Here is a 14,752-nt window from a genome sequence, read left to right on the forward strand (position 1 = left end):
ACCTAGAATTAACTAACACTATCTGCCTAAGAAATTGCTCTACCTGGATATGAATTTCTTTCTTTCCTTTGCAAACCCATACTGATTCTATTAAATAAAGTGAATGACAAGCAGAGCTGTGGGACTAAACTCTTGGCCCCATAAAGAGGGTCCCTTTGGGAGACCACTAAATCATCCCTGAATTGCTGCTGTCACTGAAGCTTTCTCTGCTCGGAGTCCTTTCTGCCATCCAGTTTAGGATGTTCCCCCATGTCCCCTTAACACTGTAATCACTTTGCCTTTAACATTATCTTGCTTTTGAACTGACCTCATGTACTAAATTGGTGTTAAGGTATTTGGTTGCTTCTGAACATTTGAGGATTTCATTCATTCTGGGATATTAAAAAGAATGCTGATGCCCTCTGGAGAGATTTTTGTTGTTTTGTTTTGTGAGGCTTGGCATTGAACCCAGGGCCTCGCAAGTTAAGCAAGTGCTCTACCACTGAGCTGCACTCCAAGCCAGAGAAGTTTTCCAAGATGATTTATAAGAATGCTTTGGACAAAGAAAGGACAGCTGAAGTTGATGCATGCCTCCCAGGTGACCATGCCACACCGGTGAATTAAATTGAACATACAGTACTCCAGCCCTGTGTAGCTATGAACCTGGGTGTAGGGGGCTTGGAATGGGAAGCCAGCAATAGGAGAGTCCCTGTGCTCATGTCCCCAAGCTCTTTTAGGTTTCTAGGAGTCTAGTTATGGCTGGGTTTGTGGAAGTTTTCCGTCCTGCTCCTGTCATGCGCCAATTCAGGAAGACACAGCAGATAGACAGATATCTAGGTGGGGCCTTCCCACCCTCTGTAAATACAATGGAAAAATAGGTGTGCCCTCCCCTACATCCCTGAAAAACATCCCATCCCCTTCCAGGTATCCTACCTCTGGCCATTGTCATAAAAATACGTACTTGCTGTCTAGGGTATGAATGAAACCGGTCTGGCTTCAGTACAAATAAACAGGGTGAGCCTGGAGGACCTGTATTTACCTCGTCCTCTTTCATGGCGTCTTTTGGCAGGTTCCCATGGGAACTGGGCTTGTCCAGGGCAGACTTTGTGTTCCTCGTTAACTGACGGGGTGAGCAGGCGCATCGGGTGGGGGCAAGCTCAATGACAGGCATTACAGCTCTCACTCTAATGGGGGCGGGTCTCAAATAGATTGTAATGCCTGCTACATTTTTTATTTGTGGACTTAAAAGTCTTTCAAAGTAAGTTTTGATCTCATAGGTTTAAAAAATCTAATAATCACATGACAGGGACGATGTTTGTTAGGAATGACCCACAACGTTGGAGGCATCTGAAAAGCTGTGGATAGCTCTTGCTTCCCTTCAGTGTTCAGACTTGGGCATTCAGAATTCAGAATCTCACTTTAAATACAGAACAGTTAAAAAAATTAGGGGTGTGTGTGGGACCCATTAGCAATTCCTCAACTGCAGAGTACACCTGAGAGTTGTGGAAAGTTCAAGGTCTTGCCCACGATCCCAAGGTTGGCGGGTGAGGCTGTGCAATGACCCAGGCCTGCTGAGCCCAGGTCCACGTTGTCTCTGCTTGCTTCAGATAGGCTTATCTGGCGTGCTTTGTCAAGTGGAAACTTCTAAGTGACTCTGGGCTCACACAGATGGACTGTGTCACATCAGTGACGTGCCTCCCTTGGAAAACAAAACAACATCCCCCCTGGTTGTCCCCTTGTGCGTACATGGTGGCAAGTGCTTGTTTGCCAAGCCTTCTGTCTCCTCCCTTCTGTGTCCCTTTGAGATCATGGAAACACAAAGTAAATAACCATGGAGTAAAACGCCTCCAAGAGTATTTATACAAGCGTATTGTTCCAGGATATGCGCACAGATAAAGACTTTGTGTAATGAATGAGTGACTCTGAGGCCAAGCACCAAGAACTTATATTCTGTGCCCAGCAGTATCCTGGCCAGGGTGAGGTCAAGGCCCTCCTCAGGACATGCCCTTAGAAAAGGTCACCTTGCCAAGCTGCCAGCCAGTTCTCCTCACCCAGGGGAAGGCAGGATTTCAAGGGAAGGAGCAGGGAATATTCTGGACCACAGGCAGTGGGTGAAAGCAGGCAGGTGTCATCTGTTCGAGGGGCCTTGGCTAGGAGCACAGCCAACACAAGGGATTCCTGCTGAAGAGGAATCCATGGTGGTCCTGGAAAGGCCTTCGTGACAGGGCCAGACCCCAGAAGTCCCAGGCAGCAGGGTAGGATTCCGGAATTGCAAAACACCTGCAGCAGGGAACAGGTTCTGCACGGGTCAGATTCCAGAATTGCAAAACTCCAGTGGCAGGAGCTAGCTCTGCTGTACGTCCTCAGGGACCCGAGTTCAACAGAATGGCTTTTGCTCTTGGTGTCCATGAAAGGTAGCAAAAGCTCTGTGGTTTCAATACCGTCCTCATCCCCATAGATGCAGCAAACAAACAAACAAGCCAAAGTCTCCAGGCCCAGTTTGGAAGCATGTCAAATGAAACACAAAACGGAAGCATGCCTGCGTCTCTGCATGTTTAATGGTTATTGACTTTTTAAGTGGGTTTTAAAATAAAAAGCCTTCTGGATGGAATACGGATTTGAGAGGATTACTAGAAAGAGTGGCTGGAGTGGTCCACTTACTCTGCGTTATTTCCCCCCTTTTGTTCATTAAGCTCCACAGTTCCCCTCATTTCCCATAAACATGTATCAGAAGTGCAAATTGTTCCTCCACTGAAAATGCCAGAGATGCAATCGAATGGTTTAATGAACAGATTTTTCATAAACAAGCCTGTTTATTCACCAACTGCTTACACGGGAGACTGTAAGGTGCTGGTGAAAGCATAGCCAGAGAGGACGCTGTCCTGCTCGGCTTACCGCTTCACATAATACTAGCATAAATAATTGTATTTTGTTGATATGGAAACACATTTTATTGCTGTCTCTGGTTTAACATCCTTACCAAATGTACTGGATTAGACTCCCCATTTCATTAAGGTAAGATTACTGGCTTGTCTCATCACCACTGTTCAAACAAAAATCTCCCACACAGCTTTTTTTTTCACTTAATAATTACAGAGGGCAGCAATCATAAAATCAACAGGAGTCTCTCTGTGTGAGGACACCCAAAGCACTTGTTTTTTTATTGTCTATGGAGAGGGGAAAGCAAAAAAGTTTCCTTTTTTAATAGATAGTGGTAGTGGGAGAAACCCTTACAGCTCATGGGAATTTCGGAGAACTTCCATAATTGCGGGCCTGATGCTTTTCTATTAATGGTCATGGAAAACCCCCATTTCACAGATGGACAGATGGCAGACGTGAGGGTCGGTAGCTCTCCCAGGAAGCAGCAATGACCCGAGAAGGATGCAAGATATTCCCAACCCCGTTTCTTCTTTTCCTCCTCTCCTGTCATGGACCCAAGAGCGCCTTCTGTTTGTCTCCTTCCTGCACATTCTGTTCCACTTGGCATGTGCCCACCCCTACTTGGTGACCTCTCCGGCCACGGCCCCTGCAGCGGTCGGCTTACCTGGACGCTCACACATCTGAGTGCACCAGACCACTGACCAGACAGACGGTGCAGCTTCCATTGACACAGCTGTCTCTTTTCTGTCTACACTGGGAAGGAGAAAACCTGCCCAGCTCCTGGGAAGTGAGCCAGAGGCTTCCAAAAGCACAGGAGGGCCTCACACAGGCATTGCTGATGCTCAAAAGACAGGTGTGAGCAACACTGGGCTAGTCCCTCCCACCTGGGAAGGACCTGGTGCTCTCCAGCCACTGTGGAGAATAAGATAGGGAATATTAGTGAGCTTGCCTTGCCTCTGTCACTCTCCAACACACAGGGCCTTCAACCACGTGAGTTAAATAGTCTGGGCATCTTTGCCTCTGCCCGTCCTGCCCACGAGCTGGCTTCAATTAGATGGGACATCATGATGAAACCCCTCCAGGTGATGGTCAGACACAGCCAAGTTTGAGAGCCCCTTGCTTTGAAGCTGGAGGTAAAAATGAGTGTCCCCTAATTTACACAGGAGAACACAGAGGACCAGCGAGGTTTAGTCCTTTGCTCAAGGTCACACAGCTGAGTGCTGGTGCGGTGGATTTTCTGAGCTCGAAGTTGCTGTCCTGCAGATAACACTTCCAGCTTAACTGAATATTAGAGTCACTTGGAAATTTTATAAGGACTGGTGCTTGGATCCCAATTGACACCAGACATCCTTCTTTTCAAGTTTCCTGGTGAATCTAATGTAAAGACCAGACTTGAAATCAATTTTACTAAGTTGGGAAATCAAACAGCTGCCTTCAAATTTCCTTGGGGTTCAGGTTAGCATCAGTGATTCCAGGATCTCCTTCAGCCCTAGCAAACCATAGCATATAAGGTGGGGAGGAGGCCCAGGACCTGAATTTCAAGTTTATGCAAAGCATTTCTGCCAGTGTCTTCATTTACATACAGAATTTTGAGGCTGGTGTCCTAGATTATACGTGAACTATTTAGGTTTGTGGCTGCTCTCTGGCGCCCTCTCCCTCTGTACCCCTCACCTTGCCTCCCATTTTTCTCTTGCCTACTAGGTATGGTGTGTGTGTGTGTTTATAAAATGACTCTAGGATCCTCTTAGGATAAACTTATTTTTACTTTGAAGACCTGTGTTAACAAATTGTCTAAGAAGTACAGTCTGTCTTTCCCTAGTAGGTAAAATTATCAGTATGTTTTAAATTGTTTTCGTTTCTAATTTAGATTAACTTGGTTCAATTCTTTTCTTGCCAGTTAGGTTTACTTTTCTTGAATTCACTAGTACAGAGGACAGAGAAGGAGAAAACAAAGGAGAGACAGAAAAGAAGATGAGAGGAGGAAGAGAACCATTCAAAGTGAATGAAGCAGCAACGACGGAACCAAGTTCTTTCCTGTTTGATCCTCAGAGCCAGGCACACAGGTATGGTCAAGTCATGTGGCATGAGGACCTGGTTAGAAGCTGGGGACCTGCCCACAGAGGTCCTGCTGGGAAGCAGTGGCAGGGACCAGAACGGGTTCCAGTTCCTGCCGTTGGCTCTCTGGTCAGCAGGTCTCATCACAAGCGCCAAGGGTAGCGTGGGCTTCTTGCAAGTGGCAGATGCCATGTGGGGAACAAGTCGGGAGGGTCTGAGGGTCGTGCAGGTTGAGGCCAGTGGCTTCAGCTTGGTTGTCCCTCCTTGAATTGTCACACCAGGGAAGCCCCACTCAGAGCAAAGGTCAAACGCATATTGTGTTTTTCAGTTTCCTTCCTTCTCTTGCCTAGTGTGGGCACAGCTCAGGTTCCACCCCGAGACCTGTGGCAGGGGGCAGGTTCCCCAGGCCACAGGGCAGTAACTTGGGGCTCATTATGTCAGCAGACACTGAAGCCACACCAGCTGAATGATACTGTGAAATACCAGTAAACACAGGAGGCCTCGTCACCTGCAGCGGCATCTGTCCTTTTCCTTCTGGATCTTGAGGCAGAGGAGCCTTGGTGTCGCTCCTGAGGCTCCCACAGCTCAGAAATGCCAAGAGGGAAACTTTGTCACCAGCTGTTTTGCACCAGGGGTATTCAAGGCGACTTTGGTTGCTGTTGTTTTCCCCTTTCCTGACCCTTTTGAAATTTGGGAGAAGTTCTCCTGCAGGTGGACTTGGTTTACTCTGTGAGGACAAAGCCTGGGCCAGAGCTCTGGGAGATGAGGGGACATTCATTCTGACTGATAGGACAGGAGACCAGGCCTCAGGTGAGGCAGCAAACCCAAGGGAGCCACGTGGGACAATGGGATTGGAAAATGAGCACGGGATTGCGTGCTGCCATTGCTGACACACTCCTGGTGAGCAAATGAGAGGCAGCAGCCGCACTCAAGCAGCCGTCCAGCCAGTGGCTGCAAACCCCTCCGTCCTGAGCCGTCACTGGCTGGTTTAGGTGCCTGTGCTCTCCTTGGGCAGAGGATAATGTGCTTCCCTCTACTCATCTTTAGTGCAGGTCTTATGAGCAGGGCACACGTCATCTGAGGGACCTAGGAGTGAAAATGGGGCCCAGGCTGTGTGCACAACTCTCAGAAATTTGTTTTCCTGAACAAACAAGTGAGGGGACAGAGCAAAGTCTGAAAGTGAATCATAAACCCGTGTGTGGTTGGAGCAGAAACTATGCTTGAAAACAGCTCTGATGGATACTGGGACACAGATGGCCCCTGGAGGACCAGGAATCATCTGTAAACTTCCAGGAAAGAGTTAGGCCAGCTGACTAGCCTCCTCTGTCTTTTTTTACATTTTTTTTTCAATAATTCAAAGGCAAGGGTAACGAAAGTTATTCAACAGGCTGAGAACATTATGCTCTGTTTACAGTTTCAATAAATAGCTTTTGTTAACTGATGCATAAATAAATGTAATAAGTGGAAAACTCACCCTTAATATAAAAGAACCCCTAAGTGAATTTTGAGTTTGGCTAAGCGAGAATTAATGTAAACAGTCTGGTGGAGATTCTTTTTGTAATTCCTTGGGCATTATGAATGAATGAAATGATGTAGTTGAGAGACCCTCTGAACTGTGTCACTCTTTCTAACAAGAAGGCAAAGCACATGGAAACGTAAAAACCCCGATACTTTGAAGCAATACATGAAAATGTTTTCTCCTTGGGACGTTCCCGTACCCATCAGAAAAGATTTGGACGCCTGATTGAAAATTATATGCAGCTTAGGATGTTGACATGCTCGTTTGGCCTAGATAAATACTACTGAGGATCTGTCTTTAGCATTTTGACCTGGACTTAAGCTCAAAGAACAACAACTTCCATTTACATATAAGCGATAGTAGAGAGATATTTGTCCATTTGTAAAACTGGCTGACTTCTCAATGTCCAAGAGGACCTATTCAAGCAAAGTGGACATATTGACTTGATCTTTAGCACAATTATTTTAGAAGCAAACTGGAAGTTTCCCCAAATTTTAAAATAAGTAAATTAGCAAAATTTCTCACTTCTGGATAACACAAAAGCCAGTAATGGCTTTGTCTGGGAAATGCCTGGATGAAGCTCTGACTTAATTTCCACTGGTTCCCAACAGAGGGACCAGTCAGTATTTGACTGCAGTTGCACTGTGCGGGTAGGACTACCCTTGGTATTTGAAAACTGACCTAGAGATCACTTGCCCAGTCTTGCCTCCCACTTATCACACAGCATAAATAAGGGGTGAGGGCATGAAAGACAACCTTCCTGTCTGCACCTGAACAAAGCTATTCCGCTCACTTCCCAGGTTCATGAGCCATCACCGTGGGTGCAGGCAAGTTACTCTTGCTTCACACTAAGCAAGTACAAGCTCTGGAGAGGTGGTAGATGAGACTGGGGACCTCAGGAACAGTCCCCAGACTGGATGGTGCCACGGCTGGTAGGACACATGGTTCCATTAAACATGCCCTTAGGTGTGGCAGGTAAGGAAGAGACTTTGTTTATAGGGCAATGGTCCTCCTGGTTACACTCTGCCAAGAATTCAGGCTCCTTTCCCAGAAATAATGCTTTTGCAGAGAAGGTAGATAAATACTCCCTCCCACCAGAGTTAGCAAGATAACCCGACAGCTGTGTGCACACACCCAAGGGCAGCATTGCCTGTGTACACGTGCAGTATGAACCTCTTGCCAGGAATATGAGGGCACTTGGGCCACCAGGCAGGTGCTTTGGAGCAGCTCCAGACCTGGGCTGTGGGTGAGCTGCAATCATCAGTGGCAGCAACGATAGGAAGTGGATGCCTCACAGGCAACTAAGTCACCCAGGCAGGGGGTGAAAGGAAAGAGAAAAGGGACAGGGAGGAGGTTCTTCTAGGTTTAACGCAAAAGTTGAGGCTGTTCTTTGTGGGACTCAAAGGAAAGAAGTGTGAAAGGCACGGATGAAGGTGATCTGTGGTGTGGGATGGGGGCCGATGGAGCCTGGTGTAGGCAGGGGTGAGAATCATGACATGAGGACACATTCACTCAGAAGCTTCCTGACAGCGGCAGGGAGGTTGGCTCTCCTAGGTTCTGGACTTGGAGAGGATCTACAGCTGTGAGTTTGGACAGGGAGCTGCAGACTGAGGCCACGGGAAGGGAGGCCGAGATTAGAAGTGACCAGGTCTGAGTCTAAGGTGGACAAACACTGAACTTCTGCAAAGGACTCCTCCAGGTTCATTAGATGCAAGAAATGATAGCAGACAGCTGGGCTGGGGTGACATGGTCATTTATTACACATCAACTTTTACAAAACATGCTTCTTTCCTCTCTATGAAAGACAGCTATGACATCTTGTAAACCAAACAAGAGAAAATAAGTAAAACCCACCACTGAAAATCCAACAAAATGTCCTCAAGGCTGGGTAAAGCGACCGCATGCATGAATTACACAGCAAACTTACAGCTTTGTGGCAGCCGTGGGGAAGCAGGAAATACAAGGCTCTACACACAGCGATGCCTTAGAGAGAACCTTCTTGAACCTCCCTGACCTCTGCTCCTAATGGGGAGAGAGTGGGATGGCAGCCTTTCCTCACACATTCACTGCAAACACATTAGCATAGAGCTTGAAGCCTCCTTTAGTGAAAATCATGTACCATTGAAGCACAATTTTGTTAAAACGTTCATTTCACGTAGTGACTGATTTCATCTAGAGATGGGGCTTGGGATATCCAGATTGGAGATCACCTTAGATGCTCTTCAAGTATTTCATGTAGGCAAGGCTGTGGGTAATGGCTGGATGATAGACAGTCATAAGCAAGGGTAGAGTTCATTCTTCTCTTAAAAAATGGGGGAGCTATTCCTGAGCTTCTGCCCAAAGGAATGGAGGTCAGGATACAATGCTCATCGCAGCAGTATTCACACTAGCCAAGCTTTGGAAAAGACCCAGATGCCCTATGACTGATGACTGGATCAAGAAAATGTGGTATACGTACACAATGGAGTATTACTCAGCCATGGGAATAATGAAGATAAATGGATGAAAGTGGAGGACTTCATGTTAAGCGAAGTAAGCCAGGCTCAGAAAGACAAAAGTTGCATGTCTCCTCTCATATGTGGAAGATAGATCGAAACATAAATATATACACAAAAATAAGCATGATCATATACAAACTTAGATGTAGAACATGTTTGTAACAGTGGAACGGCTCTATGGAACTTGGGAGAGGAGGGAAAGGAAAAGAGATTGACAGAGCATCAACAATATCATATCGTGAAACGCAGCATCTGTGCAGGTGGAGGATATAAGGATGTATACTGAAAGCTGTTGGAGAATGAGGTGTGGGAGGGAGGGGGTAAGGGAGGGTAGCGGAAGGAGTTGAACTGACCAAAGTAAAGTGTACTCGGTGGGGACACACTGAGCAACCCCTTTGAACACTGACTTAGAATTTAATAACAAAAGGCAGGACTGTAGAATAGGTACAGGGTGTGTGTGTGTGGGGGGGGGTACTTGTGAGAGGAGGGAGGATGAACAATGGAGATTAAGGTGAGGGAATATGGTAGATGGACTTTATATACTTATATGAAATAGAACAAAAAAAACCTCTTGCAATTGCTTTAAATGGGGTAGGGAGGGAGTTGAGGGGGAGAAATGATGGCGGTGATGTAACTAATGCATGATATAAGTCTAATCAGAATTGTCACTATGAATCCCCCCACCCCGATATATTCATATCTAAATAAAAAATTATTAATAAAAAATGGGGGAGTTGTACAGGCAGGCTACCCCAGACGCGGCTGCATGGGTGGCTAAAGCAGAGACTCAGTTTTTCCCAAAAAGCACTTGTGGGTGTGTCCCAATCCATGCACCTGTTCTGTTGAGAACCCCACATTGTCCACCACAGAGCAGCCTGTACTCTGTTGTCCCCATGTCCCCATCCCCTGAGCTGGAGTGAGTGTGAGAGTGCAGGTCCCTGACTCTACCCCAGCCATACTGAGTGGAAAGGCTGAGGGCTCTGTCCTTTAGCATCTGCCCCAGCTGGTCTCAGACACTCTGGAATATAACAACTGTCTGAAAAGATTTTAGCTTGCAATCATCTCAGAGCTTTGACTCCTGGTGGCTGGGGAAAGGAGCATCCTTTCCTTCCATCTCATATTTCTTTGCCTTTTCTTCCTCCCTTCTTCGTGTCTTTCTTTCTCCCTTGCCTCTCTGTGCACTTAAGGAGTGACTCCCATGAGCGGGTCCCCTGGAAATGTGCTTAAGCTGTAGAAAGAAGGCTACATCACCAGCTGCCCTGGAGTCATGTGATTCCCAATGTGACTGACAGGAAGAATTAACTATTAAAGAGATACCAGAATGTGTCCTGAAATAGCCTGATCTGTGGGATTATTTGATGTTTATCACTTAGATGTTGGAGAAAATCCACCCCAGCTATCTTTACTTGCTTATCAAAAAGCCCTTCCTTTTGATAAGAGGTAGAAACCAGGGCCTTGCAGCCTCTCCTCATCTGTGATAAGAACGTGTGGAAGAGTTTCTGTTTCAGGTTCAGTGTTAAGATCCCAACCTAACACAGGCTGCACGGAAACTTCAAAACTCAGGTGCTTTTTTTTCTGAAGCTATAGTGCAGATCTGGAGCCAGGGACAAATAACCCATGCTAAATGAGCCTTTATAAAACTCTGCCTATTTGCCACAGCAAGAGGAGGAGCCCAGGATGGGGAGGACACATGGAGATTGCACATTGGCTCTTGGAATATGCAGACTCGGTGAGCAGCAGACGGTTGCTGCATGTGTGTTTTTCCAGGCACAATAAGAACAACTTGTGGAACTCAGGACCTGGAGGAGTACAGGCACAAGACTGTCCCCACCTTGCTCCGTGGCTGTGATGGCATTGCATCACTTTTTTTTTTTTAATGTTTTCTTTATTTTTGAGAGGGACAGGTGGGGGTTTTCCCTTTTCCAGCCTTAATTCTTTTTCTCTATTTTTTTATTGACAAATAAAAATTATATATATCGATAGTGTCGCAAATACTTATTTGTGGTGAGAACCTGTAAAACCTGCCTTCTCAGCGATGTTCAAGTATGTAATATGTTGCTTTTGACCATGTAGTCAACCATTTGGTGCAGTAATGTTTTCCTTCTGTCTTACTGAAATTCTGTACACACACATATATATATATATATATTCACACATTTCTGTGTGTGTGTGTATAACTGGGGTTTGAACTCGGTGCTTCATACTTGCAAAGCAGCCACTCTACCACTTGAGCCAAACCTCCAGTTCATTTTGCTCTGGTTATTTTGGAGATGAGGGCTTGAGAACTATATTCCTGGGCTGACCTCAAACTGCAGTCCTCCCTATCTCAGCCTCCCAAGTAGTTAAGATTACGGGCATGAGATGAGCCACCAGTGCCTGGCTTGATATCTGTCTCTTTAGAGCAATATCTCCCCGATGCCCCACCGCTAACCTCTGTTCATCACCATTTTACCCTCTGTTCCTCTGAGTCTGACATTTTTTGTTTCTTGTTTTTGTCCACTGAGATTATATGATGGTTATTTTTCTGTGCCTGGCTCATGTCACATGACACAATGTCCTCCAGTTTCATCTGTAGGATTGCAAATGACAGAATTGTCTGTTCTCGAGCCTGAGTGGTATTGACTTGTGCCTCTGTGTCACATTGTCTTTGCAGTTACCTGATGGTGGACACTTAGGTTGACTGTATCTCAGCAATTGTGAATTGGGCGAGCAGAAATCTTTTGACTTAGTGATTAAATTTTCTTTGGAGACACAGCCAGTATTGACATTGGCAAGTAGCATATGGCAAATCCATTTATTTTTTTTTTGAGGAACTTCCATACTGCTTTCCCTAATGGCTGTACTAATTCACATTCTGCTGAACACAGTGGGGTCCCTTTCCTCCACAGTCTCCAGCACTGGTCTTTTTTACCTTGTTGATGATATCCAGCTCTAACAGGTGTGCAGTGATGTCTCACTGCGGTTTTTAGCATTTCTCCGATGATTCGTGACAGTGTGCATTTATTGTTTATCTGTTGACTATTGCATGTCTTCTTTCAAGAAATATCTATTCAGGCCCTTTGTCTATTTTATAAACAGGTTACTTGTTTTCTTGCTCTTGAGTTGAGTTCCTTATATATTTTATTTACTACTTTATAATCAACTATAAGTAAGCAATAGTTGTAAGTTTATGGAATACAATACAATGTTTTAATCTGCACATACACTGATGGATTCAATCCATCTATCAATCTGTCTATTCAAAGTATCCATCACTTTACCAGTTTATCATTTTTTGTGTGTATGAAAGTTACATTATGCTCTTATTATTAATTGTGGTCACCATACAGCACAATAATCACTAAACCTTACTGCTCCAGTCTAACAGAAGCATATTATATTTGGCCAATCACAGTATTCGTCTTTCTATGTCTTGCTAGTAGTCACTTAGCACACTGCCCTTCAGTTCCATCTCTGCTGTCTTCAATGGCAATTTTTCCTTTTTAAAGTCTGTGTAGTATTCCACTGTAAGCAGATGGCACATGTGCTGCACCCACTCAGCTGCTGACACTTGATTTGCTTCTGTTCTCTTGGTTGCCATTAACAGGAACCCAGATACACGGATCTCAGCTCCTGTGGCTCGGTGGGATTGCTGGGTTGTGTGGTCGTTCTGGTTTTCGCTTTTGAGGAACCTCCACACTGTTTTCCAAGATGACTGTGTGCTCTTACATTCCCACCCACTGGACAAGGCTTCCTTTCCACTACATTCCTGCCCAACTTGCTGCCATTCATCTTTTTGATACCAGCCATTCTAAAGGGGACGAGGTGATTTTAAAATTACGTTTACATTTCTATCAGCATGCATTAATGGTGAAGCAGTAGTGTGCTGCGATTTTAATTTTCATGTACCTGATGACTAAAGATGCTGAGCATTTTTGCACATCTGTTGACCAGTCCTAGCTTTAGAAAATCGGTTATCCGTACAAAGTGAGGGGTTTCCTTGTTCATCCATCCATTACCTTCTTATCTCCCTGCCCTGACCTTTCCCCTTCTCCTGTTGACCCCCATTTTTTTTTTTGAGAAAATCTGTTCAGATCCTTTGCCATTTTGTAATCAGGTGATATTTTTTCTTGCCGTTGAGCTGTTTGAGGTCCTATGTATTTTGGGTACTGGTCTTTTACCAGGTGGATGGTCTGCACACGCGCCTCCTATCCGAGGGCTGTGTTGTCACTGTTGGTTGTGCCCTTGGCTGTGTGGATGGTGTTGGTTTGGATGGTCCTGTCGTCCACTTTTGCTTTTGCTATCTCCGTGCTCATGGAGCCCCATCCAGGAAACCATCACCCAGACCAAGGTCAGGGGCATCTCCCCATGATTTCCTCTGGCGGCCTTGTATTTCAGGTCTTAAATTTAAGTCTTTTATCTATCTTGTTAGTTTTTTATATGGTATAAGGGTCCAACTTCATTCTTTTTTATGGATACACAGTTGTTCCAACACCATTTATCGGAAGGATTATTCTCCCCACCTTGTGTGCTTGTTCTTGGCACCGTTGGTGAAATCAGTTCACTGTGGGTTTATTTCTCTGCTCTATTCTGTTGCACTGGTCTGTGCATTTTGTTAGTGTGTGTGTGTGTGTGTGTGTGTGTGTGTGTGCATGTGGCAGTACTACACTTTTTGGTTATTATGTCTCCGTAGCATGTTTTCAAATCAAGTGCTCCTGACACATACAGCTTTGTTCTTTTTACTCAGAATTGCATTGGCTGCTCAGGATCTTTTATGGCTCTGGATGAATTTTAAGATTGCTTTTTGCTGTTTGTGCAAAATGTCATTGGAATTTTGATAGGAATTTCATTTTATCTACACATTTCTGCAGGTAGTATTGACATTTTAACAATATTTTTTCTTCCAATTCATGAACAATGGCTATAACTCCATTTATTTGTGTCTTCTTCAATTTCTTTCTTTCTTAGTTTTCGGTGTACAAGTAATCACCTCCTCAGTTATAGTTAGTCCTACGATTTATTTCTTTTGTAGCTATTGTGAATGAGACTGTTTTCATCATTTTTTTTTCAAGTAGTTTTTTTTTTTGAGAGGGTTGGTACTGGGTTTGAATCAGGCAGGCACTCTATCACTTGAACCAAGCCTCCAGCCCTCAGATAGGTTTGTGTTACTGTACAGAAGTGCAACTAAGTTTTGTATGTTGGTTTTGTATGATGCAACTTTACTGAATTGTCTATTCTCATATTTTTTGGAGAAATCTTTAGGGTGTCCATAAATAACATATGTCATTGGCCAACAGTGGTTTTTTTTTTTTAACTTCTTCCTTTCCAATTTGGATGCCTTTTTTTTTTTTTCATGTCTAGTTGCTCTGGCTAGGACCTCCCGTACTGTGTTGAGCAAGTGGTGAAAGTGGCCACTCTTGCTTTTTCCTGGCCTTAGAGGAAATCTGTCAATGTTTCAGTGTTGAGTATGATGTTAGCTTGTCATATATGGCCTCTGTTATGTTGAGACAAATTACTTTTATACCTGCTTTTTTTTTTTTTTTGTGGTGCTGGAGATGGAGTTTGACCTCAAGACTTCACACTTGCTAGGCAGATACTGTACCACTTGAGCAAAGCCTCTAACTCATTTGCTGAGAATTTTTATCTTGAAAAGATGTTGAATTTTGTCAAATGCCTTTTCTGCATCTGTAGCAGATGGTTTGTGTGCGTGTGTGTGTGTGTGTGTGTGTGTGTGTGTGTGTGTATGTGTGATTGCAGGGTATGTTGAATAACACTTGCATCCAGGGGATAAATCCCACTTGATCATGGTGAATGATTCTTCTCAATGGTTTTAAGTTTGGTT

The sequence above is a fragment of the Castor canadensis genome, chromosome 10, assembly GCF_047511655.1.
Source record: "Castor canadensis chromosome 10, mCasCan1.hap1v2, whole genome shotgun sequence".
Lineage (NCBI taxonomy): Eukaryota > Metazoa > Chordata > Mammalia > Rodentia > Castoridae > Castor > Castor canadensis.